Raw genomic sequence first — 27218 nt, forward strand, 5'->3', positions numbered from 1 at the left:
GATGTGTAGATTTATTATGATTGTTTATGAGTTATGAGGAATGTGCAAAAATGTGATGTGTAAGTATGACAACACTTGTACTTCTCACACCAAAAAATCCATCAACTTACTTCAAGGATTGATTTTGGGTAGAAAGTTCACAAGGTGAAAGGAAGTTTCAAGAAAATGAGGAGGGCCAAAGACATTTTAGTTTTGAAGGGCATAAATACCAGAATTAGAGCTTGTACAGAGGAAGATATTATGGTGGGGGAAAGACATAGAAGGGAACTAGAGGATGAAGCTCAGAAGTGGTGTAGACACTCTAAGGTGTGGAGCATTCTGAAAAAAAGGAAAAATTATGAATTTCATAGAATGGCTCCATGATTGGAAACCCTCTGTTAATAGGAGTATGGTTAAGAGTTGGAATAAGGGAATTGTTAAAATTGATGGGGTGGATTTCATAGTGATGGAGGATGTTATATCCACTGTGACTAACATTCTCATTATGGGGAAGAAATTCTACAGAGAGAAATTTTTTTTGTCGTAGACAGTAGTTGAATTCACCAAGGATTTAGAGGAGAAGAAGGCATTGGTGAAGAAGGGTATTTACTATCTACCGAGCTCCATCAAGTCACTTGGAAGTTTGTGCTATGGGTTATTATGAAGTATATCTCCCTCGACACCATATTTGATCACCTTTGCACCCATCATTTCATGCTTCTTAACCATTTCAGGTATGAGGCAAAGATATCTATTCCCTTCTACCTCTACTCCTCTATGAATGAGAATATTAATGATTATAAAGAGAGGCATTCTAATAACCCAACCCTCCATGAGGGTTTTTTTTTTTAATCTATGAATTTTTTAAGGCTAGGTCTATGGGAAAACAAATTAAGAATAGGAAGGAGGGATTGAAGGGTAGAGGGGACTCTAAAGATTTAGGTGAGGACTATATGGCTTTTGATATTGAGGATAGCCTTGAGATGCACATGGACTTGGAGGAGGATGAGTTCCCACAACACAGTTTTGGTAAAAGAATCATTAAAAAAGAAAAGGAGGAAAAATCACTAAATGAACCTAAACAAAGCTTTGACACTTCCTTAGATAGGGATTGTAACAAATGCACTAAGGGCATGGATACGAGGGATGATAGTGTTGAAGGTGAGGAGGAGACTTATCTCAGAGAAGGGAAGAGCACAAAGAGGAAGAGGGTCAAGAGAAACATGACCATCAAAATGTTGACCAACAAAGAGGAGGAAGCCATGACCTCTATGGGCCAGAAAAGAGGGAAAATCTTTGATTCCAAGGAGGAAATACAGGGGATGGGGAAGGATGGGATTGATGGGATTTTTAACTAGAGTGAAGGGGAGGATTAGGAGTAGGGCTATGAGGAATTCGGAACCAACAAATACAAATGCTTGATTATGGGCAGGGATATGGCATGGATAAATTTTGACATTATTTTTGCTAAAATGGGGATTAATAGAGAATTGATTAGAACTTTGGTCAAAGAGAATGAAGAGGGAAAAATCCAAATGGAGGAGTTGATTGACCTAACACTAGTTATTTTTAGTGAACACCACTAAGGAAAATCCTTAGATGGATATCCTCAACAATGCCAAAAACAATGTGGTGGATGGCTTCTACACCACCAAATGGTATTTTCATGAAATCCAAGATCTCAAATACAGAGTGAGCAGCTTGGAGAGGGAGAACTACAACCTGAAGAACAGGATAATGAAGAATGAAAAGAGAATGGACAATAGAGTGGAGGATGTAAAGAATAGGGTCCAAACAATGGAGAACTCAATGCATATTATAGTTGAACAAAGCTCTAACATTCTCAAAGAGGCTAATGAAAATATTAAGCTGCTCATTAACAAAGCAAAGGAAATAGTACTGGCAAGGAGGATGACCCAACTCCCCACAACACCAATGAAAGGACACCTAAAGATTGTTTGAGGAAGTGTACTAGATCCAGCATGAGGAAGAAGGATGTCCTAGAACTTGACAAGGATCTCTCAGACATGAAGGAGGCAACTGGTAGACTATTGGAGTTGGAAATCAGTGAAGCAAAAATTCTTAGAGAAATCACATGAGCAACCTTCCTAGCTTTTTTTTCAGCCCTATTTTTTTGTCCTAGCCCCCTAGTTTTTCCTTTTTTGTGGGGGGCTATTTTAGTTGGTTTCTTTTAGTTAAGACTGTTGGATACAATTGTCTAATTGTGTGTTGTCTTTGATATTACAAAAATGTCATATCAGCTCTTAGTCTATTCTTACCAAGCTCACTTGGTCAGCAAGATAGTTTTTCATGTCTATCGAGCATTCCTAGAGTTTACTCTGTGAAGACAGTGTCCACCGAGCTCACTCAGGCATTGAAGGAGATTATGGCAGAAAGTAGAGTTAACTGAGCTCTCATGGTTAATAAAGGAAAGTTGGTAAGAAATAGTGGTCACCAAGTTCACTCAATTGACAAAGGACTTTGCAAGTTTGTAGCATTAACCAAGTGTCTGTTGGTCAACATAGGAAATCATTTCAGGACCAATGTTTACCAAGTTGGGTCAGCCAATGAAGGATTTTGTTGTTTTGGAAATAAAGTTTTAAGTATTATTTCTAGCTGATTGATGTAATAATTATTGGTCATTATAAGATGTAATTGAGTAGACTTGATGATCTAGATGGTATATATGAAAGGTCAAATTGAGTTTCTAAAGTAATGAGTGAGTATGCAATTGTATTGATTGTTTGGAGAGAAAAAGTGTGTGAGAAAATTTGAAGGATGGTCAAATATCCTTGAGGAGCAACAAAGTTATATTTGATTAGGAAGGATCTAGTGTGAAGCGCAATAGAGATCTGTAATCAATAATTCAATTGAATCTCCTTCAAGTCATTTAATTGTTACTTTCTTACCATTGTAGTAGTGATTCCAAAATCTCTTAACAGAGTTGATTTAATAGCTAGTTGTAAATCCTCTAACAAGGTGATAGTTCCATTAAATTATTTTAAGACCTCTTGCAAGACCACTCCTAATAGGGTGATTAAATCATCTAACAAGGTCACACCTAACAATGTGTTTTGTAACCTTTAACCAGGTTGGCTCCTAACAAGGCTCACTTTAGAAGAGTGAAAATCAGTAGCTAGTTACTTGGTGGTTTTTCCCATATTGGGTTTCCACATTAAATTATGGTGTCTCATGTGTTCATGTTATTTCTTTTATGCTTGCATGTTAATCATTGTGAATGTTTAAGTTCAGTTAAAAGTATAACATACACTGCATTTATCGAGTTACATCATTTTTAGTATGTTTACAAAGTGACAGTAGTAAGTAGTTTTCTTGACATCCAAGGGATCCGTGGGAATGTTTTTGTGCTAACTGATTCACCCCCCTCTCAGTTACTCCATCTACATTTTCAACAACTGGTATCAAAGCTTTTGGTGCTTGGAAGAAAGGTTTCAAGGACCTAAGCTAAAGATCAAGATGTCTTACAAGAGAGAAATTCCAAAGCTTAATAGTGAAAATTTTTCAAAATGGCAGGGACTCATGAGACTTCATCTAGCTTCTATTGGTGATTCAGGGTGCAAATATCTTGATGAAGAATACACAATTCTTTTGGCACATTATCTATTGGAGATATTGTTGAGAAAAAGAACCATAACACCATGATGATAGACATTTCATCTACTCTAAGCTATGAGGAATTTGATGATATCAAGGATTGCAAAACTACTTTTGAAATATGGAACAAGCTTAAGGACATCTATGGGGGTGATGACAATGTGAGGAGAGCCAAAGTAGAAATCCTTAGAGGAAAATTTGATCAAATGAGAATGAGAGAGGATGAAAACATTGCCAAATATGTTGGAAGAATCAAAGCAAGTATCAGTGCAATCAAAGATTCTAGAGGAGAGATCAAGGAAGAAACTATTGTAAGTAAAGTTCTTAGAACATTGTATCCTATTTATGCAATTAGAGTATTTTCTATTCAAGAAAGAAGATGTGAAACAAATCATAAGATAATTTTAGATACCTTAGTGGGAAGATTGACAGCCTTTGAGCTAGATAACTATGACAATTATCTTAGAAATTCAAAAGGCAAAAGGAAAAAATATCAATCTGAAGATATCTTAGAAATTGTGCATACTGATTTGTGTGGACCTATTGGAATAGAAAGCTATACTGGAGAGAAATTCGTTATTCTTTTTGTTGATGACTATTCAACAATGATGATTATTATGTATCTTAGAGAAAAGTCAGAAGCATTTGAGAAATTCAAATGGTATCTAGCAAGAGTAGAGAAAGAAACAGGGAAAAGACTGAAATACTTAAGATTAGACAGAGGTGGTGAATTCATCTCCAATGAATTCAATAACTTTTGCATTGAAAGAGGAATCAAAAGATAGGTATCGGCTCCTGGAACTCCCGAGTAGAATGGGATAGCTGAAAAGAGAAATAGATCTATCATGGATTGTGCAAGGACTCTAATGATTGAGAAGAACATTGTTATCAAATACTAGAAGGAAGCTATCAACATTGCAGTTCATACCTTAAATTGAGTATAGTTGAAGAAGGACTCATTTAAAACTCCCTATGAGCTATGGTATGGCTATAAATCCAATGTAAGTTACCTAAAAGTATTTGGAAGTAAATGGTATATCTTGAAAGAATCTAGAAAGAAAAATTTGATGTGAAAGGTGATGAAGGTATATTCTTAGGATATTTTTTTAGAAATAAGGCATAAAGATGTTTGAATTTTTCTACTCATAAAATCATAGAAAGTGCACATGTGAGAATTGACGAGTTTGCAAAAGGTACTAAAGAAGAAAGAAAAAAGGAACTAGAAGACTATAGGAGATTTTTTTACATTGAACCTGATATGTTGCTAGACACATTTTTTAATAAGGAGACTTCTACTCCTAAGTCTTCCTCAGTTACTGAGTTGCAAGAAGTTCAAACTGAGTCACAAGGACCTGCGTCACAGTTTGAAAGACTTGAGCCACAGATAGAGCAACCAGAACCAAAAGTTGAATTTGAAAATGAAGACAGAGGATTTCAATCAAAAGGCAAAGAACCTATATTAGCTAAGTATGTCAGGAGGCATCATGCACCAAACTAGATTATTGGAGATAAATTAGAAGGTACTATGACAAAAAGTAAGCTAAAAGGTACATGTTTAGTTGCTGATTTTGAACCTAGAAATGTCAAAGATGCATTAGAAAATGAAAGTTGGATTGAGGCTATGAATGAAGAAATAGAGAAAATAGAGAAGAACAAAACTTGGACTCTTGTACCTAGGCCTAGAGATAAAAATGTGATTGGAACAAAATGGGTATTCAAGAATAAGTTGAATGAAGATAGTAAGGTATCAAAAAAAAAAGCTAGATTGGTATATAAAGGCTACTCTCAAGAAGAAGGCATTGATTATGGTGAGACTTTTTCTCTTTTTGCAAGATTGGAAGGTGTCAGGACATTACTTGCATATGTAGCACATAAAGGATTTAAGGTATATCAGATGGATGTTAAATTTGCTTTTCTCAATGGTATTCTTGATGAAGAAGTCTACATTGAACAACCTAAAGGCTTTGTTGATCTAGACAAAAGGGACATGGTCTACAAATTACACAAAGCATTGTATGGTCTAAAACAAGCCCCTAGAGCATGGTGTGAAAGATTGCATAACTACCTTATTCAGATTGGTTTCCAGAGAACTAATAATAATAGTAGTTTGTACATAAAAGAAGGACCAAATAACAAGATTGTTTTGGCAGAAATATTTGTGGATGATACTTTGTTTACAGCGAATTATGACCTATGCAAATTTTTTTCAAAGAAAATGAACAAAGAGTTTGAAATGTCTATGTTTGGTGAGAACATTACTTAGTCTAAGTTTATCAAAGAGATACTCAAGAAGTTTGGTATGGAAGATTCTAAACTAGTTGGAACCCCTATGTTACTAGATTAAAGTTTACCAAAGATGATGATTCAATAGAGGTAGATCAGACCTTATATAGATCAATGATTTGAAAATTATAGTATGTGGTTCATACAAGGCCTAATATTGCTCTTGCAGTTGGTATAGTAGCAAGATTCTCAGCTAAACCCAGAGAAAATCATATGATGGCAATCAAAAAAACCTTGAGATATTTGAAAGGTATTGAAGACTATGGTCTATGGTATAAAATTGGAGGAAATTTGAACCTAAAAGTGTTTACTGATGTTGATTTGCAAGAAATCTGGATGATAGAAAGAGTACAAGTGGTGGAGCATTCTTTCTTGGCAAAAGATTGGTATCTTGGACAAGTAAAAAGAAAAATTGCACATCCCAATCTACAACAGAGGCATAATATGTTGCAGTATCAGTGAATTGTTCTAATATTATTTGGTTTAAATAGTTGTTGGAAGGCATGAAGGTGGAGATAAAAGAACTAGTTGTCATGTTTTGTGATAATACAAGTGCAATTAACATTTCTAAGAATCCAGTGATGCATTCCAAAACCAAGAATATTACTATAAAAATCATTTTTTCAAGGAATTATTACAGGACAAGGAAATCAGATTGGAATATGTGCATACAGAAGAATAGATTGCAAACATATTTACCAAGCCATTACCTAAGGATGCATTCTTGTATCTAAGAAGTAAGCTAGGGGTCATTCCCCTATCTGAAGCTCATGAAGTTAAAGCCTTAGTGATGCATCAATAGGAACCAAGTTGAAAATCTATTAGTTGATGGAACATAGTCAAGAGAACATTGCATATGAATCAGTACTCAAGGTACATTGATACTCATTTGGTATGTGTTGTCTTTAGCATGTGTTGTCAAAGAGGGAGAGTTCACTGTCATATCTTTCTGAAATTTGTTTATATCTTTCAAAGGGAGAGTGTACTATCTAAAATTTATTTTGAGGAAGAAGCTATGTAATTCCTTTACAGAGGGAGATCATTGCATAAGAGAAGCTTTTGGTATTAAATCTAAGAGGGAGAAGCTTTCTATCAGGAAAAGATTTATTTTCAACTTTCATTGTGCTATGACACATTGTGTTACCATCAATGCAAAAGAGGGAGATTACTGGATACAATTGTCTAATTGTGTGTTGTCTTTGATGTTACACAAATGCCATATCATCTGTCAATCTATTCTTACTGAGCTCACTTGGTCAGAAAGATAGTTTTTCATGTCTACCGAGCATTCCTAGATTTTAATCTGTGAAGATAGTGTCTACCAAGCTCACTCAGGCATCGAAGGAGATTATGACAGAAAGCAGTGTTAATCGATATCTCATGCTTAACAAAGGAAAGTTGGTCAGAGTTAGTGTTCACCAAGTCCACTCAGTTGACAAAGGACTTTGCAAGTTTATAGTATTAACCAAGTGTCTATTAGTCAACATAGGAAATCATTTTAGGACCAATGTTTACTGAGCTAAGTGGGCCAATGAAGGATTTTGTTGTTTTGGAAATAAAGTTTTAAGTTTTTTTCCTAGCCGACTGAGGTAATAATTATTGGTTATTATAAGATGTAATTGAGCCGACTTGATGATTTTGATGGTATATATGAAAGGTCAAGTTGAGTTTCTAAAGTAATGAGTGAGTATGCAAGTGTATTGATTTTTTGGAGAGAAAAAGTGTGTGAGTGAATTTGAAGGATGGTCAAATATCCTTGAGGAGAAAAAAAGTTATATTTGATCAGGAAGGATCTAGTGTGAAGCAAAATAAAGATCTGTAATCAACAATTTAGTTGCATCTCATTTCATTGTTACTTTCTTACCATTGTAGTAGTGATTCCAAAATCTCTTAACAGAGTTGGTTTAACAACTAGTTGCAAATCATCTAACAAAGTGACAGTTCCATTGAATTTTTTAAAGACCTCTTTCAAGGTCACTCCTAATAGGGTGATTAAATCCTCTAACAAGGTCACACCTAATAGTGTGTTTTGTAACCTTTAACCAAGTTGGCTCCTAATAGGGCTCACTTCAGACGAGTGAAAATTAGTAGCTAGTTACTTGGTGGTTTTTCCCATATTAGGTTTCCATGTTAAATCTTGGTGTCTCATGTGTTCATGTTATTTCTTTTATGCTTGCAAGTTAATCACTATGAATGTTTAAATTCAGTTAAAAGTATAACATACACTGTATTTACTGAGTTACAACATTTTCAGTATGTTTACCAAGTGACAACAGTAAGTAGTTTTGTTGACATCCAAGGGATCTGTAGGAATGTTTTTGTGCTAACTACTTCACCCCCCCTCTCAGTTACTCCATCTACATTTCCAATAAATATTGTTACTCTAAGCATTCCTTTTTTCTAGTTCTTTGTTTTGTATGGGTTTTAGGGCCTCGTTAAAACCTATTTTCCTTAACAAAAAATAATCATTTTGTATATCCTCTAACAAGGTAACATTAATAGATTGAATTTTATTAAGGCCTCTAACAAAATCACTCCTAATAGGGTGATTTAAATCCTTTAACAAGGTCACACATAATAGTTTTTTTTGTAACCTTTAACAGGGTTCGCTCCTAACATGGCTCACTTCGGAAGAGTGAAAAGTTGCAACTAATTGTATTGCTGGTTTTTCCAAATTGGGTTTCCATGTTAAATCTTGGTGTCTCTTGTGTTCATGTTATTTTATTGTTTCTTTATCTTTCTGTAACTGAGTTACTAAAGGTTAATACACATTAATATCTCAACACTTCTTTGTCAACCAAGTTATAGTGGATTTCTAGTTCTAACTGAGCTATGAGTTATAAGAGAGTTTGTATTGACATTTAAGGAATTTTGAATTATTTTAGTGGTAACTAATTCACCCCTCCCCTCTTAGTTACTCTTGTTTTATTTACAACAATTGGTATTAGAGTGTTTGGTGCTTGCAGCAAAGGTTTCAAGGACCTAAGATAAAGATGTCTTACAGAAGGCAGATTCCTAAGTTGAAAATAGATAAAACTCTAAAGCATGGTAGGAACTCATAAAGTTTCATTTGGGAACCACTAGAGATACATGCCTAAAATTCCTAGAGAACAAGTATGTGGCACCTCCTAGTCCTTTGTTTGTGGATCAAATGGTGGAAAAGAAGAATCACAACATAATGATGATTGGCATTGTTTCTGCTCTCAATTATTTTGAACTTGATGAAGTCAAAGATTATCCTACTACTCATGAAATGTGGAACAAGTTGCAAAAGATCTATGGAGGAGATGACAATATGAGGAGAGCCAAATAAGAAAGTCTAAGAAGCCAAATTGACACTAGTAGATTTGGTGATAATTTTTGACCTTTACTTTTTGACCTTATCCCATTTCCAATTGATTTTAACATTTTTTTTTTGCTAAGATCCTTAGTTGGTCAAAAAATTTGACCAACATGAGTTTTTTTGGTCAAAATTTTGATCAACATGGATTATAAACAAAAAAAAGAGAAAAGTATGCGGGAGTAGGGATTTTCACTACGAGCTCATAGGCACAAGAGGAGGGATAACACAAAAGATAACGAGGTGAAAGATAAAATCCCTGATTTAACCAATAACTACAAGAATAATTTCACTGAGAACTAGCATAGTGATAATATAAAAGCTAAGTTCTATTCTTTAATTGGCCTCTATACTACTATATTGCAAATATTCAAGACTAGATAGGTTAGTGAGAGGGGAGGGGTGAATTAGTAACCTCAAAACTTTTAACAATTTTAGAACTTAATGGCATAATCATTAATAGATCTAATCTACTGCATGCATGAGAAATTGAAAGCATAAAATACTTTGAACACAATATTTGGTGACCCAAAAATCTTCGAAATAGAAAGTAAAACTAGGGTGGGGATGATATCCAAAAAACTTCAATACTGTAGCATAAAGTTGGCCTATTAAGGCTTACAAAAATCAATTCTGATGATCTACCCTATTAGGAGCAATTAGGACTGCTAGATCCACCTTGTTAAAGGTTTTACAAACATACAATGAAGTATGCACTTAGTAAAGAGATTTAAAGAAAAGACTGTTAAGTCTACCCTATTAGAGGATTTGAAGCTGATTCACTTGTTAGGATGAAATATTAGATTTGATTCACAACTGAATTGATTGAGATCCTTGAAGTATTGATCACCTCTATGTGATAGATGTAACTTTGCTACTCCTGATATGGCCTTGCAATACACCTTGTTCTACTGCTGATTCACATTCACATACTTGCATTTCATTCACATTATCTCATCTAAAAAATATTACAAACTTGGATATGATACAATACATTACATATATATCAATCCAATTCACATAATTAAAAGGTTGCCAAAACACAATTCAACACCAATATTACAAAGTCAACCCAAATATAGATACTTGGGTTCTAAAAATTGACTTGGTGAATTTATGATACACAACATCCACTGTCATTACTTGACATCGTCATGCACTTAGTAGAAGTAGAGGCTCAGTCCATACTAATCAATTCAACATAGTTTCAAACTCGGTATACACTGGTGACTTGGTAGATATAGTGTTACTTGGTAAAAATTGAATTCCATGTTTACCATGCCTACACTTGGTATATACTAATCATCTCATCACTCGATTAACACTAACTTTTCTTCTCAAGAACTGATGACTTGGTAGACACTACAAATCTTGGTAACCACTAATTTCTCGATAAGAACTATTGGTCTTCACACTGCCTGAATTCACTTGGTAACCACTAGAATGCTCGATAGGAACTACGAAGCTTGGTAACCATTGAATTACACGACACACACTAAACTGCTTGGTAAACACTAAAGACTATTCAAAGAGCTTGGTAACCATACTGAATCTAAATAAGTGTTGTCACTAATAAAAAACTTGACTCAATGCCAACAATATCCCCCTTTGGCATTAGTGACAAAAACACTTATCAGCCAAAACTTATGTACAGTGAGACATTGGCTCAGTACCAGAATGCTGATTTTTTGAGATTTTTCAAAATTTATCTTTGTTTTGCATATATCTCCCCCATACAATATACATATTATGTTAGACATATTGACATACTAAGTGTATCTCCTAGTATGGTATCTTTCACTCATGATATATACAAATATCTCTCCTCAATTAAAAACATGTCTCTCCCCCTTTTTGACAATAATGCCAAAGATTTATACACAATCTACTTATATGGAGACATAAAAATGTGAGAAAAATTTAGAGTGTACCTTAAGAATAAGAGTTAAGGTCTTGTCCTAGTTATCTTGCAAAAATTTTCATGTTTGAAGAGCAACTTTTACTTTTACAGAGAGCTCAATCATGTGATTTGCAATTGAGAAATTATTGTCATGGATCAATGTTTTGGAATAAGCAATGTGCTTCTACATTGTATCCATGATAGGAAGGATCATATTCTGAATGTCTATGAGTGTAGACTAGATCCTTGCTTCCTCTCTCAATAATTCTACCTGCATATCTAATAAGAATTTGATCTTCATTTGATGTGTAGAGCTTGAACTAGGGTCAAGCTACAACTTCTTTGCACTAGCTTTTAGATCTTCATCAGTTTTATCCAATTTTCTCTTTATTTCCTTCGTATACTCAGTAGTATGACATAACTCTACAAAAAGAATAGTTACATTTGTGTAAGAAGTTTCAATATTTGTCAAAATTGAAGAAAGTTCTACCTACTGAATAGCTATTTGTTGAGCAATATGCTCAAGAAATTTGTTATCAAACTTCTTTTCTTCTTTCTCCATTAACTTATCTTGGCCACTGTAATCTTTATTGAATTTTCTGACTAACTCTTCTAATTACAATAAAATGTGTTGAGAAGTATCAACTTCAACACCTATAACATCTATCAAAATATTCTTTGGATCCTCAATAATCTTGTATTCTCTGTCTCTCTCTTCTCTTAATTGCTTCTACTTGGCTTTCTTTTGGAGGAGTTGACTAACTAATCTCATTTGATCTATAGTGACATTGTCAAAATCCAATTTGGGAATTTCAATATCCTCATCTAGATCTATATCTATTTCCTTTCCACTAATCAAAAGTCTTGGTTGAGTCTTTCACCCAACTATCTTTGAAGATAATGCTTTAGGAGTGTGAATAGAAACAATAGTGGAAATAGTAGGACTAATAATTAAAACTTGTAGAGTGCTTATTGGTGGAATGCTTACTGGAATACATACAGAATTAAAAACTGATGTATTTGCCAAACTTTCCAAAATTGAGGTATTCACAAGTGAAGTACTGACAGAAGTATTTGCAATTGAAGCACTTACTGGAGTATGCACAACTGAAGTAGTCAAAAATGAAGAAACTGAACATATTGCTAAAGAACTTGAAATTGTGGAACATTCTATATCCATTGCTATGGTTGGCTTGATAACTAAAGGATTCTACAGCTCAGTGGATGAAGTGGTAGAAATTTCTATCTATGATGTGCTAAGCTGAGAGGTAGCAGGGAGTGATTGGATATTTGATGTATCAAAGGTTATCACAATCAAAGCTACTAAAGCTATCTTCGAGCCTGATGATGTTGCAAGTTTTGCTTGAGAGTGAGGAAGTGAAGCTATGACAGTCATAGCTATCTTGACTTAGTCAATCTCATCTTCTTCTTTCCTAGCTTCCTCTTCAACTTCTTCCTCTTTTTCTTCTTCATCACCCTTCATTAATTCCTAATATTCTTCAGCATCAATTGTAACACATGGAGTGGAGTCTTCTTCATTTTCTTCATCCTTTTCACTGTCATCATCCTTGACTTCTACTAGAGAGTCACTTGGTTTATGTAGGTGATAAAAATTCTTCCACATATCTATAGCATTCTTGACTACATGCTCTATGTCTTTTAACAAAATTAAACAAGTATGAAATCTAAGAGTCATCTTCTCTTCATTCTTCTTCATAGATTCTTTTACCTTAGCATTGGCAATGCTTGGTAACAACTATCTCAGAGTTTTCTTATAGATGTCTTTTGCTATCTACTTGGCTGATTCCCATCTAGGCTTCAATCTTTCTAATAGATCATTAGAAATTTGAGGTGCTATCTGATTAGGGGAATACTTCCATCTTCCCATCTTGGTTAGTACCAATTCCTCAATCTGCTTCTTCTCAGCCTCAGTCTTGGTCTCATACTTTAATGATTTAAAGTTTGTTATACCTTCACCTTCTTCCATTTGTTTTAGTCTTTCTTGGAAGGTGAGAAGAGGCTTACTAAACATAACTTCACTACCATCTTTTGCTCCTTTCTTCTTGGTTCTTCTTGTAAATACTACTGTGGATGGCTTGGGTGGCTTGGTGATAATCACCTTGCCTTTCTTCCTTGTGACTTTGCTTCCTTCTCTGGTTGCTCTTCATTTTTAGATTCATCCACATCTTCTCCTTTTCCTTCAATAATCATAAGAGGGGTGCTTGCTATTTTCAATTTTTCTATCCTCCTCTTTCCTTTGTTCACTGCATGTGAAAGCTTGATCTGAAGTTCAATTCTTGCTTTAGCCTCAATTCTTGCTTTAGCGATGATTAAAAAAACTGCACACAATCTAACCCAGAAACTAGAACTCTTATGCATGGATTGTGGAAATCTCATTGATCTCATCATAGGTTCCAAAAAGAGGTGCCTTTGGATCTACAAGCTCATTTACCGAGACTTTAATGATTTCCTTTGCCTCATCAATGTTAACCTCATATGGAAGAGGTTTTACCCACACAACTCTGGGCCTTACTGCCTGGATGTATCCTCTGTCACTATCTACCATAAAACAAACATCATCCTTATAATCTTCAACCAACTTCTTTGGTATCCTGAATCTATTATTCATCTTTTCTTTGAAAGTTTCAAAATAATTTTCCCTGATACTGTCAAAATTTTCACCCATTTCAGCAATAAACTCATTGATATGATATAAAAAAAGCATGTCTTTTCTCCATACAACTGTGCTTTTAGAGGGGAAAAACTTTTGAACATAGAAAAAAAAACATGCCAATAATGAACCAAATTTGCATGGGTTATTCTTTGAGGTTCTAATGCTTTCCATGTTTTTGTTGAGCTACTTCAACAACAAATCTACTAGGTCACATGACAAATTCTTCTTTATGACCTTATAAGCTAAGTCAACTACTTCACACAACACACTATTGAGTCGGCTAGAATCATAAATCTTGTGCACTATCACATGAATGCCAAACTTTAGTTTTGTATTAGATACACTACTATTTTTCATTCCTTTGCTGTCCCACTCGGCTAAGGTTTTCTTTTGTAACTCATCCTAACCTAGGGTTTTAGTGGCTTTAACTTTAGTAAGCATGGGGAGATCAGTAATGCAATGTATCATTTTCTTGGTAATTAAAACTAGTTGCTCTAACCACAATTGACCATTATGGATTTGAATCAAGATATACCTAATCCATTTGATTTGAAAGTTTTGAGGTAGGTGAGGAATATGAGTTAAACCTTTTTCTTCCAAATGCTTGTGCTTAGGTTTGAGAATTCCAACCACATAGAGTTCACTTAGGGAATTATCCATTTCAAGGGTTCCTATCTCCTAAACTACACATTTAAAATGAGTTCAAATGTCATTTATAAGATGTTCCTTAGGTGGTATCTATGATTGAGCTCCATTTAGGTCAAGGTTTTGGTGATCACTGGCACTAGTTTGAAGTTAGGGGCTTTCCATTCAATGCCTCACACCAACATTTTAGATCCTTTCTTCACCTTGCTGCTACTACTAGATGCCATGATAATTTGGTAAGCTGAGAAAAATCTTCAAAAAAATTTTGCTATAAATTTTTCTCAAAATTGCTGGGATGTTCTACAAATCGCTCTGTTTGCAATGTACCGAATTCACAATGAGAATGAAGTCAATTTCCTTCCTTTTTGATAAAAACTTCTCATTAATGCTTGGTAAGATGAGAGCCATAATGACTTTGTGCATGATAGCCTGTCATCCACTATCTATATAGATTGCTTAGTGAAAGATTGTAACTCGACAACCAAACATAACCATATTTCTCCCAACTTCACTCGATAGAGTCCATGACCCAACATTGCTTGGTAGAGAAGTTAATTCAATGATAACTATTGCCAATCTTACTAATGATTCTCCTATATCTTGAATAACAATATGAATCTTTACTTTCTTTTAATTGAAACTATTTACGATGTGATCTTGAAAACATAGTTCCAGTTCTTCCTTAAGAACTTAATTGGAAATGGTCGAGTCACCCACTATTTGAGTGACATGACTATCATCGCTTGAACTAGCTTGCTCGGTAGATTTGGGAATCCACTGCTATCTCATCTGCTTTCTGATGCTATCTATTTTTGCTTTCTTTTTATCTTCAACTCTACTTGTATTCATGCAATTCTTAGCTATATGACCAAGTTTAGTACATGTGTAACATCTTATGGTAGTATCCTTTCTTCTCCTATGACATCTAACACAATTCATACTAATGTGTCCATATTCTCCATAGTAATGACATCTATAGAAAGTTTTGTAGTCTCATCTAAATATTGCCTTCAATTATTGTTTAGCTGGATTGAATAACTTAGATCTACATTAAGATGCCTTGTGACCTTGTTTCTTGCATTTGTGACACTTGCCCTCAAACTTTGGTTTTTCTTTGCATTCATTTGCCTTATGAACATGCTAACTACAATTGTAGCATTTTTCATTGAATTTTTCCTTTCCATTACACCAACATTTATTTGATGTGTGACCTATCTTACCACAGTAATTGCAAGTAGGTCTTTGATTCCTTTGAGCACCTAGTTTGGAGGATTCACCTTCTTCTTTGTATCCATGTCTTGCCTTACCTTTTTGCCTATAAATTTTTTTCTCATTTTTCTAATTCAATTGATCCATGTCTGCTTGGGATTTCATTATTCTTTCATTGAGTTGCTTTTCAAAATTTAGATCAACTTTCATCCTCTCATTGATTTACCTTTCAGAGTTTAAGCCATTCCTTAACTTTTCATTTTTAGATCTCAGACTCATGATTTCTTCATTTGCATTGGAGAGCTGGTTAATAAGATTTTCTTGCTAAACGAATTGATTTTGAATTTCATTTTTCTTTACCTCCAAGTCTTCTTTTTCCTTATTTCTCTGTTTTGAGATTTCACACAATCTTATTGACTAAATTTCTTATTCTCTTTTCAATTTTCTTACTTCTTCTTGCAGGGAGCCATTCTTTTCTAGGAATTTTTTGATTGCATCATTTGCTTCATCTAAATTGCTTGAGGGAAGAAGATCTTCAATATTTTCTTCAACATACTGGTGGTCATTTATCTAATTTGTAAGTTCCTTCCTTCTTTTTAGGGGTTGGAAAAGATGCTATTTTTCTTTCTTGAGTTGAGTTATGGCCATCTCTAGATCTAACTTTTCATTGTCAATAGCTTTGTAAAGTCTAAATATCTCCATTTTCCTTGATCTTTGCTCAAGCTATCAAACTTTATCTTGAGAACCACATAGCTCTGATACCAATTGTTGGAAATGTTCGAGACTAGCTAGGTTACTGAGAGAGGAGGGGTGAATCAGTAACCTCAAAACTTTTAAAAATTTTAGAACTTAATAGCATAATCATTAATAGATCTAATCTACTGCATGCATGATAAATTGAAAGCATAAAACACTTTGAACACAATATTTGGTGACCCATAAACCTTCCCAATAGAAAGTAAAACTGGGGTGGGGATGATACCAACAAAACTTCAATATTGCAACATAAAGTTGGCCTATTAAGGCTTATAGAGATCACTTCTAATGATCTACCCTATTAGGAGCAATTAGGACTGCTAGATCTACTTTGTTAGAGGTTTTACAAATATACAATGAAGTATGCACTCGGTAAAGAGATTTAAAGAAAAGACTATTAAGTCTACCCTATTAGAGGATTTTAAGCTGATTCACTTATTAGGATGAAACAATAGATCTGATTCACAATTGAACTGACTGAGATCCTTGAAGTACTGATCACCTCTATGTGATAGATGTAACTTTACTGCTCTTGATATGGCCTTACAATACACCTTGTTCTATTGCTGATTCACATTTGCATGCTTGTATTTCATTCACATGATCTCATATCAAAAATATTACACACTTGGATATAATACAATACAATACATATATATCAATCCAATTCACATAATTACAAGGTTGACCAAAACACAAGTCAACACCAATATTACAAAGTCAGCCCAAATGTAGATACTTAAGTTCTAAAAACTAACTTGGTGAATTTCTGATACACAACATCCACTGTCATTACTTAGCATCATCATGCACTTGGTAGAAGTAGAGGCTTAGTCCATACTAATCACTTCAACATAGTTTCAAACTCAATATACATTGGTGACTTGGTAGATATAGTGCCACTTGGTAAAAACTAAATTCCACGTTTACCATGCCTACACTTGGTAAACACTAATCATCTCATCACTTGGTTAACACTAATTTTTCTTCTCAGGAACTGATGACTCGGTAGACACTATGAAGCTTGGTAACCATTGAATTTCTCTATAAGAACTTTTGGTCTTCAAACTACTTGAATTCACTTGGTAACCACTGGAATGCTTGATAGGAACTGTGAAGCTTGGTAACCACTGAATTACATGGCAAACACTAAACTACTTGGTAAACACTAAAGACTGTTCAAAGAGCTCAGTAACCATATAGAATATGAATAAGTGTTGTCACTAATAACAAAATTGACTCAATGCCAAAATATTGTACTTCCCTTTTTCAAAGTGATACAATTTGTGACTATCAAGAGTATCATTAATGCTTTGAAGCATGGGAAGTGAATTCATGTGATTAATTTGGGAATTCAAATTGGGTGTCAATGGATGACATTGATTCAATTCCTCTACATGAGATCTTCTTCTTCTATAGCTAACCATCTCAAGAGGATAACTGTTGGTGTGAATTATGATAACCTAGAAGACAATAGAAGAAGACTTATAGATTTTTCTAAATCTCTAGAAGTCCCATTTTGGTACAGCCCAATAAAGATATCAAAGCTAGAGGACATTAATGAAGGTTTATTCAATGTGAAAGCATGTGAGTTTGTGGCTGTGAATGTTCCAAATTTTTTTAGAACTTTGTTATATGAACCTGACAAAAAAATCTCATTTCTCTAGTTAGTCATTTGTTTGGGAGGAGCATTCCCAAACAAAGCTCGGAGACATTATTCAAAAGGAGTAAAAAATCATTAGTTTTTGAGTCATTTAATCAACTCTTTGGATGCCAAAAACTTGTTCATCATCTTCTTAGTGGAGGAAAATGTAAGAAGAAATATTTTTCTGAAGCAATATTGTTAACATTTTGAGCAATGGTGTATTTTTAGAGTGGAAAGTTTTCTTATTTTTCAATTTAGAAACAAAGTGCTCGAGTTAATCTAGATTTTTGGAATTTCATTGTTTTTCTTTAGATTGTAAAAATTTAGATACCTAAGAACTTTACACTAAAAGTTTCTTTACAATGATGCAAAATAAGGGTTGTCGTATAGTTGTAAAAAATTGCTCATTTGAAATAGGGGTAAGGGTAGGGACATTTGTTGTCCCAAACAATAAAACTAAAATTTTCATTAAGCTATTTTTCCTCAATTTTTGGTTTTGTATATAGCTACTGATGTTTTATTGTGGAGAAACAAGAAAATTTCTTTGAGTGTTCCTGCTAGTGCCACATTCATATGGTTTCTTTTAGAGTGGCCGGAGTAGCACTTGTTGATGTTGATTTGCATCAGCCTTGTATTTTGTATGACAATCTTATTTCTCTAGTCGAATGCTACATTTTTCTTTAATAGGTTAGTCTTTTTTTCATATTTTATTATAGGTTAGGCTAATTTTTCTATGTAGTGGCTCACAATGTAGTCTATGTTTAATGGGTTTTGTGCTTTAAAAAATATTTAAGCTTCATAGTCATCTCTTTTTAGGTCTGCTCCAAGTGTTCCCTAAATTTCTATTCTAGAGAATATCTTTATTGATGCTGCTATTACTATTAGAAATGAAATCAATTGGTTCTTAAGATTTCTACAAGATGTTATAGTAGGAATGTCGCCAAGACATTCCTTGTGGTATTTTTCTTTTCTTATATAATGTTCTTTCATACAATCTTATATCATATTCATCCATTAAAATTTGAGTCATGTGGCAGTAGCCTAGGCCCCCGCTACATTTTTCTATAGGTTGCAAGAAGTTTATTTATTGCTTCTATAATTAGTAGTTATTGCAACATTTTAACAATATTTTACATAGGTAAGTTATTAAGAGTTTTCCTTGAATTTTTTTACATCATTATGAATATTTTATTTCATTTTTTTGAGTTAGATTGGTAGTTGGTCTACTTGGAAAGAGAAAAACAATATGATTTTAAAATATAGAAAGATGCCAATGGTGTCTTTTAGGCCCTTATCCATAAAATCAAGGAAAATATGACGATTTTGCATCCTTTTAGTCATGGTTTTCCTCTCAAGTCCTTAGCTTGGGATATCGCTTAAAAAATGGGACCCTCATAATAATTTACAAAAATTTCATGGTTAAAATAAGAATAAATATAAAATGCCCCCTAACCCCTTGTTGTTGGTTGTTGATCGTATGATTGAAAATGATGTGGTGGTATCTCATATTTGTGAAGTGTAGTCTAGTGATTATATTTTAGATATTGAGAAATAGTTGGTACAATATGACATTTATTATCAATAAATTAAGAAGGAAATGGATAAGAAATATAAAATTGTATTATAGGTATGGTCCCTTGCTATTGATAAGATCAAAACATGTATGGAGGAAATTAATATCTTCTACAAATATTGTCTATAGTAGCATGCCATGTAGTAGCCAATTTTCAAATACAATGTGAGTAAATCAAGAATTATCTTAGTGATATTGATAAAACCTACAAAATTATCAAGGATTTGAATGGTGTGTACAAGAAAAGAGTTAGTGAGCTACATATTGAGTTTCTACCTCAACAACAATAGAGGGAAGACTTGATCAAGATATTTTGGCTTACAATGGATATGACTAAAGTTAGGATGGAGCAAGTTTCCAATCTATTGGCTCAAGAAAAACCACCTACTCAACACTATGGTATTAATACAAAACAAAAATAAAAAATTCTCAAACTTATCCAAGCGATTTGTTTTGCAAGCTCTCGTGCACTTGTTCATACATAAAGAAAAGTCAAATATCAAAAAAGGAATCAACCAACCATGACAAAAGAAAAGAGTTTTCCTACCATACCACAATGGTGCATATAGATGTATGAGAATTAAATTACTTTTTTCTCACAAGAAATGGTCACTTCATACTATAAGGAAATTAATCCTTCCCTAGCGATCACAACACCATGCCTACTTATCTCCTCTTTGTGGATTCACTGAAAGTCTTCCCCTTAACATAGGGTAATGAATGCATAAATATTTTCATACAAAACAAAATTATTCAAACACATTCCCCTACCATATATGTATACACAAAAAGCACACAAAGATATTATATATAGTGTCCTTGAGATTGATCAAGGACAAAAGAGTGGAAGAGTTTCCATGGACAAGGAGTTGTTGGTAAATAGATTTGTCACTTAGAAAATACATGATTTAGCCCAATGGAGTGAGTGGAAAATTGATTTCTCCAACAGTTGGATAGGCCCTTGATATTTGACCTTCCTCTGCATTTAGAGGGTCAACTCCCTCATAAAATAAAAATTTGATTTTTCAATAAAGATGATTACAACTTGGAATACATAAAGGAAACTATTGATGATGAATGCACCATACAAATTCAATGTTTCCATAAAATTGATGTAGATTGCTAACAAAAAAAAACAAGAACTATGCTTGAGAGCTATCATCAACACAATGCTTCAATGATTTGTGAATATGTACACCATACCATGAAGATATTAAAAATGATGAATCAACACTTCAACAATTTAGATTCATTAGAAAAGAGAACACAAAATGTACTTTCTTTTATTTCTTAGCACCAAGAACATAGGAAATGACTAATTACAAGAACAATAATTGTACACACTTTCCAAAAATTGTCTTCTTATCAAAACATAAATCTTCACTATCTCTAAGTCCAAAAATTCCCCTATCTCAATGAGATTCAACAATTTATAGCCATTCTAGTTTAACTAACTTTTTGGGTTCATAAACACTCAAAAAGTTAGAGTTTGGAATTTGGCATGCATTTGAAAACTAACTCCCACTCTAACTCATGCAAATTTTGACTTCTAAAGCTTAACCTTAACCAAAAGAGAGTTAAGATCCTAACTTATGAGATACAAGAAATGACATAAGTCATTTTCACAACAAGAAAATTTAAAAATCGTGACCTTACAGGAGAACAACATCATTGATCTTTTTGATGCCGATTTTTATCACTATATGCCTTTCTTTTGATAATCCCTTGAAAGTCTTCTCGAAAGTAGCCATTGTTTGAACTTCTCTTTGTCTCTACATAGAAAGAATGAGACTTTTCATTGAGTGCAAAGTATTGATTTCATAGGAAAGCCTCTATATTGTCTCATTCCTTGATGTGCCATATCTTTAGAATAATCTTAAAACATGAGACAATGCCTTTTCCAAGCTTTATGTTTTGTATTCATATTCCAACATTATGTCAAGCAATTAACATGCTTATACTTTACCAACATTGCCTTGACTAGTGACTTTATAGCTTGATTTGGCTGAATGATTGTCCTCACGTTCTCTCCATATTCGATGCCCATGATATGGCCAATTCTTTGAGATGTTTATTCAAATAGTTCATGTGCTTGGTGTCTTCAAAAATCATTTTGTCATATATCTATGCAGTTGCACAAGCTCAGTAGTTGTTGGATTAAACAAATACATCACCTCAATGTCCCAATAGAAGTGTTCAACCATGAAACCTTGGTACCATATGAGATGTGTTCACAAAGTAATCAATTCAGATGCTCATTCAATGCTTTCACCTTTTATATGCATTTCATCACATTGATTGCTCTCAAGTCATATATTTTGAGTAACCATTAACATCTTGATGCTATCGACCATAAGCTAGGCCATTTGGTTTCTTTCCTATTGAGCATTTCCTAAATGCCTTCATTGGACACCATGGGTGATAATTCGTCATCAAAGAACTTTAGTTTTTGCATTGTATTTAGTTGGAAACATGGTCGGCTTTGTGAAAAAAATCACTTCAAATCAATTATTGTGTGGAGGTGGCATGACTACTTGGGCACCTTAACCAATAGATACTCTTTAGAATATAGCCAAAGCTCTTTTCATGTAGAACCTCCAACTATCATGTGATATGGGATATTGCTTTTTGAGGTGTTATCTAAACTAGTTGGTAGGCTTATCTAATAAATTTATATCCACAATGCTCTCATTCTTATCATGCATGCCCACTCGAGTGTCCCCATTAAGAATTTAATGCATTTCTAGACATCATCGATATCTTCTAAGATGATCATTTATAAAGACACTTTGGAGAATAAGTGATAGGTCCTTGTATGTGGTGGAAACTAGTTTACTTGCTTCAAAAGTTTTCTACATCTTCTCTAAAACTTTCATTCTCTACTTCCATCCATTCAAGCTGAGGAACTTGGTCTACATTCCCAATCTTTCCTTTGGAATAGTTGGGAAAACATAATGCCACCATTGTGAGGCATTATGTCAAATGGTTAAGCTTCAATCTTTGTACTTCAGGATGCTTACGGATAAATTTGAGGCTCTTTTTCAAATAGTTTTCATGTCTTGTGTGGCTTGGGATAATTGAGCAATGACATTTCTATATGAAAAAACCTTACTGAAGCAGAAGCATTTTGTCAAAATGCATATATATGTTCTCTATGTTTCTGTGCTGCACACTCCCAATAGGGAATTGTGGGCTTGGATTTTTCTATGGGCTTGGTAGCACAATTTTAGAGAAGGGACTCATACTTCTCCAACTATGCTTCTGCACTTACACCATGAATAATGACTCTATTGATAGCGTGACAAGGATCATTCTATCAAATATTTTTCATGCTTTGTTTACATATATCAAGTCATTATGAAGACATTGGAGTGAACTATCTTGGCAAGAGCTATAATAATGTCAAAGACCATTGCTTTAATCTACCTACAACATATATAGTTTGGTTATGTTTTCTCAGGGTCAATGTAATTATGCCGTAGATTGGAAAGTGATGCTTGGATCCTGGTGCAACCTACAAAGACTCTAAACTTGACCTTGACTGTCTTGAAGAAAAATAGTGATAGAGCTTCTTTGGACATCTTTTAGTAAATGATTTCTATTCACACTTTTCAAGCTTTAACATGCCAATCTTTGGTCATGTCTATACTTATTTCACATGGTGAGGTGGTAATGAGTAAGCATTCCAACTTTCCTTTGACTGGTTTTTAATGTGCCGTGAGCTGGGAATTAGAACATTCTATCAAACAACTTACAAGCATGGTATTTTTTAGAACATGAAGTGTCACTCCCCAACAAGGCATTCGGTCAAACAATTGGAACACTGTCTATGCTTCTATGCTTATGCAATTTTAGAAGACCTTCTGGAAAATTTTTTGAATGCTTTTACTTTCCTGTCAAATAGCTGTGAAATTCCAAGCATCAGTGGAAATACACATTATTAAATGAATGGAATTCATGCCACCTTCAAACTCACTATGACTAACCTGCGAGTGCCAAATGATACCTATATAATTTGTAAGGATGGCCTTCCCTATGGATAAAACCAATCTTTTAGATTATATCTATGAACTTTATTTCTAGCCAGTGGTTGTTTTAAAGCTAGAGTTTGAGTTGGAGAGTTTGGGTTAAGATTAGGTTGAAAAGTTTGGGTACGTAGGGAGAGAGTATGTTTAATACATGGAGAGAGGTAGTACATGGAGAGAGGTAGTATGTGGAGAGAGGTAGTATGTGGTGAGAGAAGGTTTTAATAAGTAGTGAGAGGAACCCAAATCCAAACTTCTTTCTATAAGTTTTAGAAGGTAGAGGGAGGTAGTATCTAGAGAGAGAAATTTTAAGTATAGGTGGGAACTCTATTTTTGGAATTAATGTAATTAACTCTCCCTCTAAAATATTCGGGTAACATGAGTAAAATTAGACTAAAAACAAACATGAGATTACCATCCCATACACCAACAAATATTCTTGATTCTACCAACTCATGGAATAGCTATCTAACATGTCTAGCATAAGAGCACGTTGGAAAATGGGCAATCAACATCAACAAATAAGAAAATCCTATGCTATCACAAATCTACCTTAAGTTTCTAAACCTTTTCAAAGGAACCTACATTGATACCAAGTATAAGGGAGACAGGGGGTGAAACAATATATTTAATTTCAAATTTAATTTGACTTTAATATAGCTATTATTTATAAACTATAACAAATACACAATATAAAATATTTCAAAAGTACACAAGAGCAATAAACTTATGTGAAAACCCAAGATGGGAAAAATCATGGGACAATCAACCTCACAATAATAATGAATCACTTATGATAAGTAGACAACAACCAATAGGAGACACCAATCTTAGATTGAATATATGACCACCAACCAATGGATTACATTTATATCTTTTTCCTGATGATTGAGTGACAACCTAGTGAGAAAGAAATCAATCTTGTAATATCCCCTTATATCAATTATTAGGAATTAGGGATAATTAACTCAAAAAAATTAGCAAGAAACTTCCTTCCAAGAAGACTCTAAAAGTCATTTACAAGACTTATAATGATGGTAATTGACACAAATCAATATAATAATGAAAGATTATGATTTACAATTGATACTACTTATAATATGATGCTACAATATATATTACTTATTAATAAAATAAAGTATCAAATCTATCTCAGATATATTGTTGAGATTTATGCCAAGATGATCTCTACTACATATCAAATATGCACTTCTATTATAACAATATGAATTGTGTGAAGTCTCCTTCCAATTGATGCTATTTATTTCTAATATATCAATATAAGATATACTACAAGTCTTCTTAATGTGCTGATAGTCGACTCTGATATGACATTAATATGCTAAGTCTACATTTATCACTTATAGAAATGATGTATCTTTCTATACTTGATCTATCTTATAAGTACACAAATATCTGAATATCACTTATAGTATTGATATAGTTGTTTCTTATCTATACTTGTTTCCAACATCACTTATAGCAATGATATTGCTACTTCTGATCTATACCTTATATATATGAAATTATCATCAATTTTTCTTATAGTAATGATATTGCTATGTCTACCTTGTCTTTGGAAATATACAAGATAGTGGGCTCTTCATGATTATTTTCCTTTAGCATTTTCAAACTAATTTTCGAAAGGCAAGTACTCCCTTGAGCAATCCAATTAGGATAAATAGCTGATAAGAAATACTCGATGATGTCCTTGAGAATGAGATTGATTCCTATAATAGATCTCATTGTTATTGGTTACTTGTACCCATAGGTTGGGATAGCACTTTTCTTTTCTAAATGGACATTTAATGGTTAATCATTTTCTTTGCATAGTTATGAATAATCACTACTAATTAGTTTGTTCACTTCACTTGTCATTATTTGATTAATCTTCCATAGGTGGTGATAAAGACAATATCATGTTGATTGTTGATAATGTGACTATCTATTTTCTGATAGGAAACTACATACATATGTACACACACACACACAACTATGGCTGCATTTATGTTGTTTGATGTGAACATGGGAACACTTGAATGGTGTGACAAAATTTGTCATTTGATGTTCAATAATCCTCATCAATACCTCTTGTAATGGTTATAATTGATGGGTGATTATGATGATCATTTTAGCAACACATAAGGTGATAATCTTGACATGCTTGCTAACTAATATTTCATGATTAATATTACCATTTATTGCAGATTGGTTTGGTGATTGATGCTATGTTTAGTTATCTCCTCAATGATAATAATTGTTGGATGATCATGCTGCTTGATAAACTTTGTTGGATAATGAAAGAACATTGTTTTAAGTAATTATCTGTGAATGTTGTGTATTAATATTGATTTTTATGTCATGTTAATGAATATTTTTATGTGTTAATGAAGTCTTGATTAGTATTACATATTAATGAATTTTATGTGATTTTATTGATTGAATGTTATAGTTCATAAATGGATGAATGAATGAATGAAGTATGTAATTAGATGTTAATGGGGAAATTAGATTGATGTTGGGGGGTGAGGCTAGATGAGCTTCCACCTTCACATGGTTGGCCTTGTTAAGTAGAAAAATATTAAAGTATTCTCAAAACCAAGTGAAGCTCAAAATAACATAACTTCATTAATTAATCAATTTCATTCATTTTAGGTCTAAAATGATGGGATGATTCTCTATAGTATAGGTATGAATCTCTAGAGGAAGATTAGATACTTAATCTTCTAGATTCAACAACTTTACCACTTGCCTCATTTTGGGTCTTGCAACTAGATCTGGATGGGAGCACCACAACCCTATCCCTACTAATTATTCCATTTCATCCTTCTCAAACTCCAAATTTAACTTTATAACTATAGCATCCAAAACTTTGGCTTGATCATAGGTCTACTGTTCTCTTTCCAAATGCTTAAGCATATTAGAATTCTATCTATAACTTCCTTGTTTTCCTACTTTAAGATAGTCTAACTAGTTTCCAAAAGAAAACTAGAACTCAAAATGAAACCTATTCTAGTGAGCCCATATTTACCTCTTGCAAATTTTGATACGAAACTTTGCTAAATTTGGAAAACCAATGAATCCTAAAATATAATGTATCCATATTTTCATTTTCTTTCCCTCCTTATCTATAATTTTTGAAGAGATCTGCTTGTGTTGAAAACATATTGATGCAAGTATGAGAATGTGTTTCAATCATTATTTTGTCACTAATGAAAAATTTGGTAGTTTCTAGTAAGACAACTGATTAGTTGATTTGAGTACTATCATTTGTTTGATTGATGAGGAGGTTTTGATCAAATGGGATAACAATAGCATCTAGAGGAAAGGTTGAGGTATGGTATGAAAAAGGAGTACAAAGATCAACTAAGATAGTGATGATATATTGTATCGATTATCTACTTGAGGTTGCAAAGATTGGATACATTGATTACTTATAGAAGAACAAGTAAGAAGAATTGAGTCTACCAAGCTTGACTGAGTAGATAGTAGGTGCCAAGTAGAGTTAGTGCAAGCCAAGTACAAAATTAGCTGGAGCCGAGAAAAGTTAAAATTCAATGTATGCTGAGTGATA

The 27218-nt window shown here is 33.5% G+C and overlaps 1 pseudogene; it reads left to right on the forward strand.

Annotated features, from left to right (window-relative positions):
• Nucleotides 1-932: 932 nt before the first annotated feature.
• LOC149530335 (reticulon-like protein B8) lies at nt 933-25868 on the forward strand (annotated as a pseudogene).
• Nucleotides 25869-27218: the final 1350 nt, after the last annotated feature.

The sequence above is a fragment of the Cupressus sempervirens genome, chromosome 11, assembly GCF_028749045.1.
Source record: "Cupressus sempervirens isolate cs-2001-9-10 chromosome 11, ASM2874904v1, whole genome shotgun sequence".
In the NCBI taxonomy this organism is placed as follows: domain Eukaryota; kingdom Viridiplantae; phylum Streptophyta; class Pinopsida; order Cupressales; family Cupressaceae; genus Cupressus; species Cupressus sempervirens.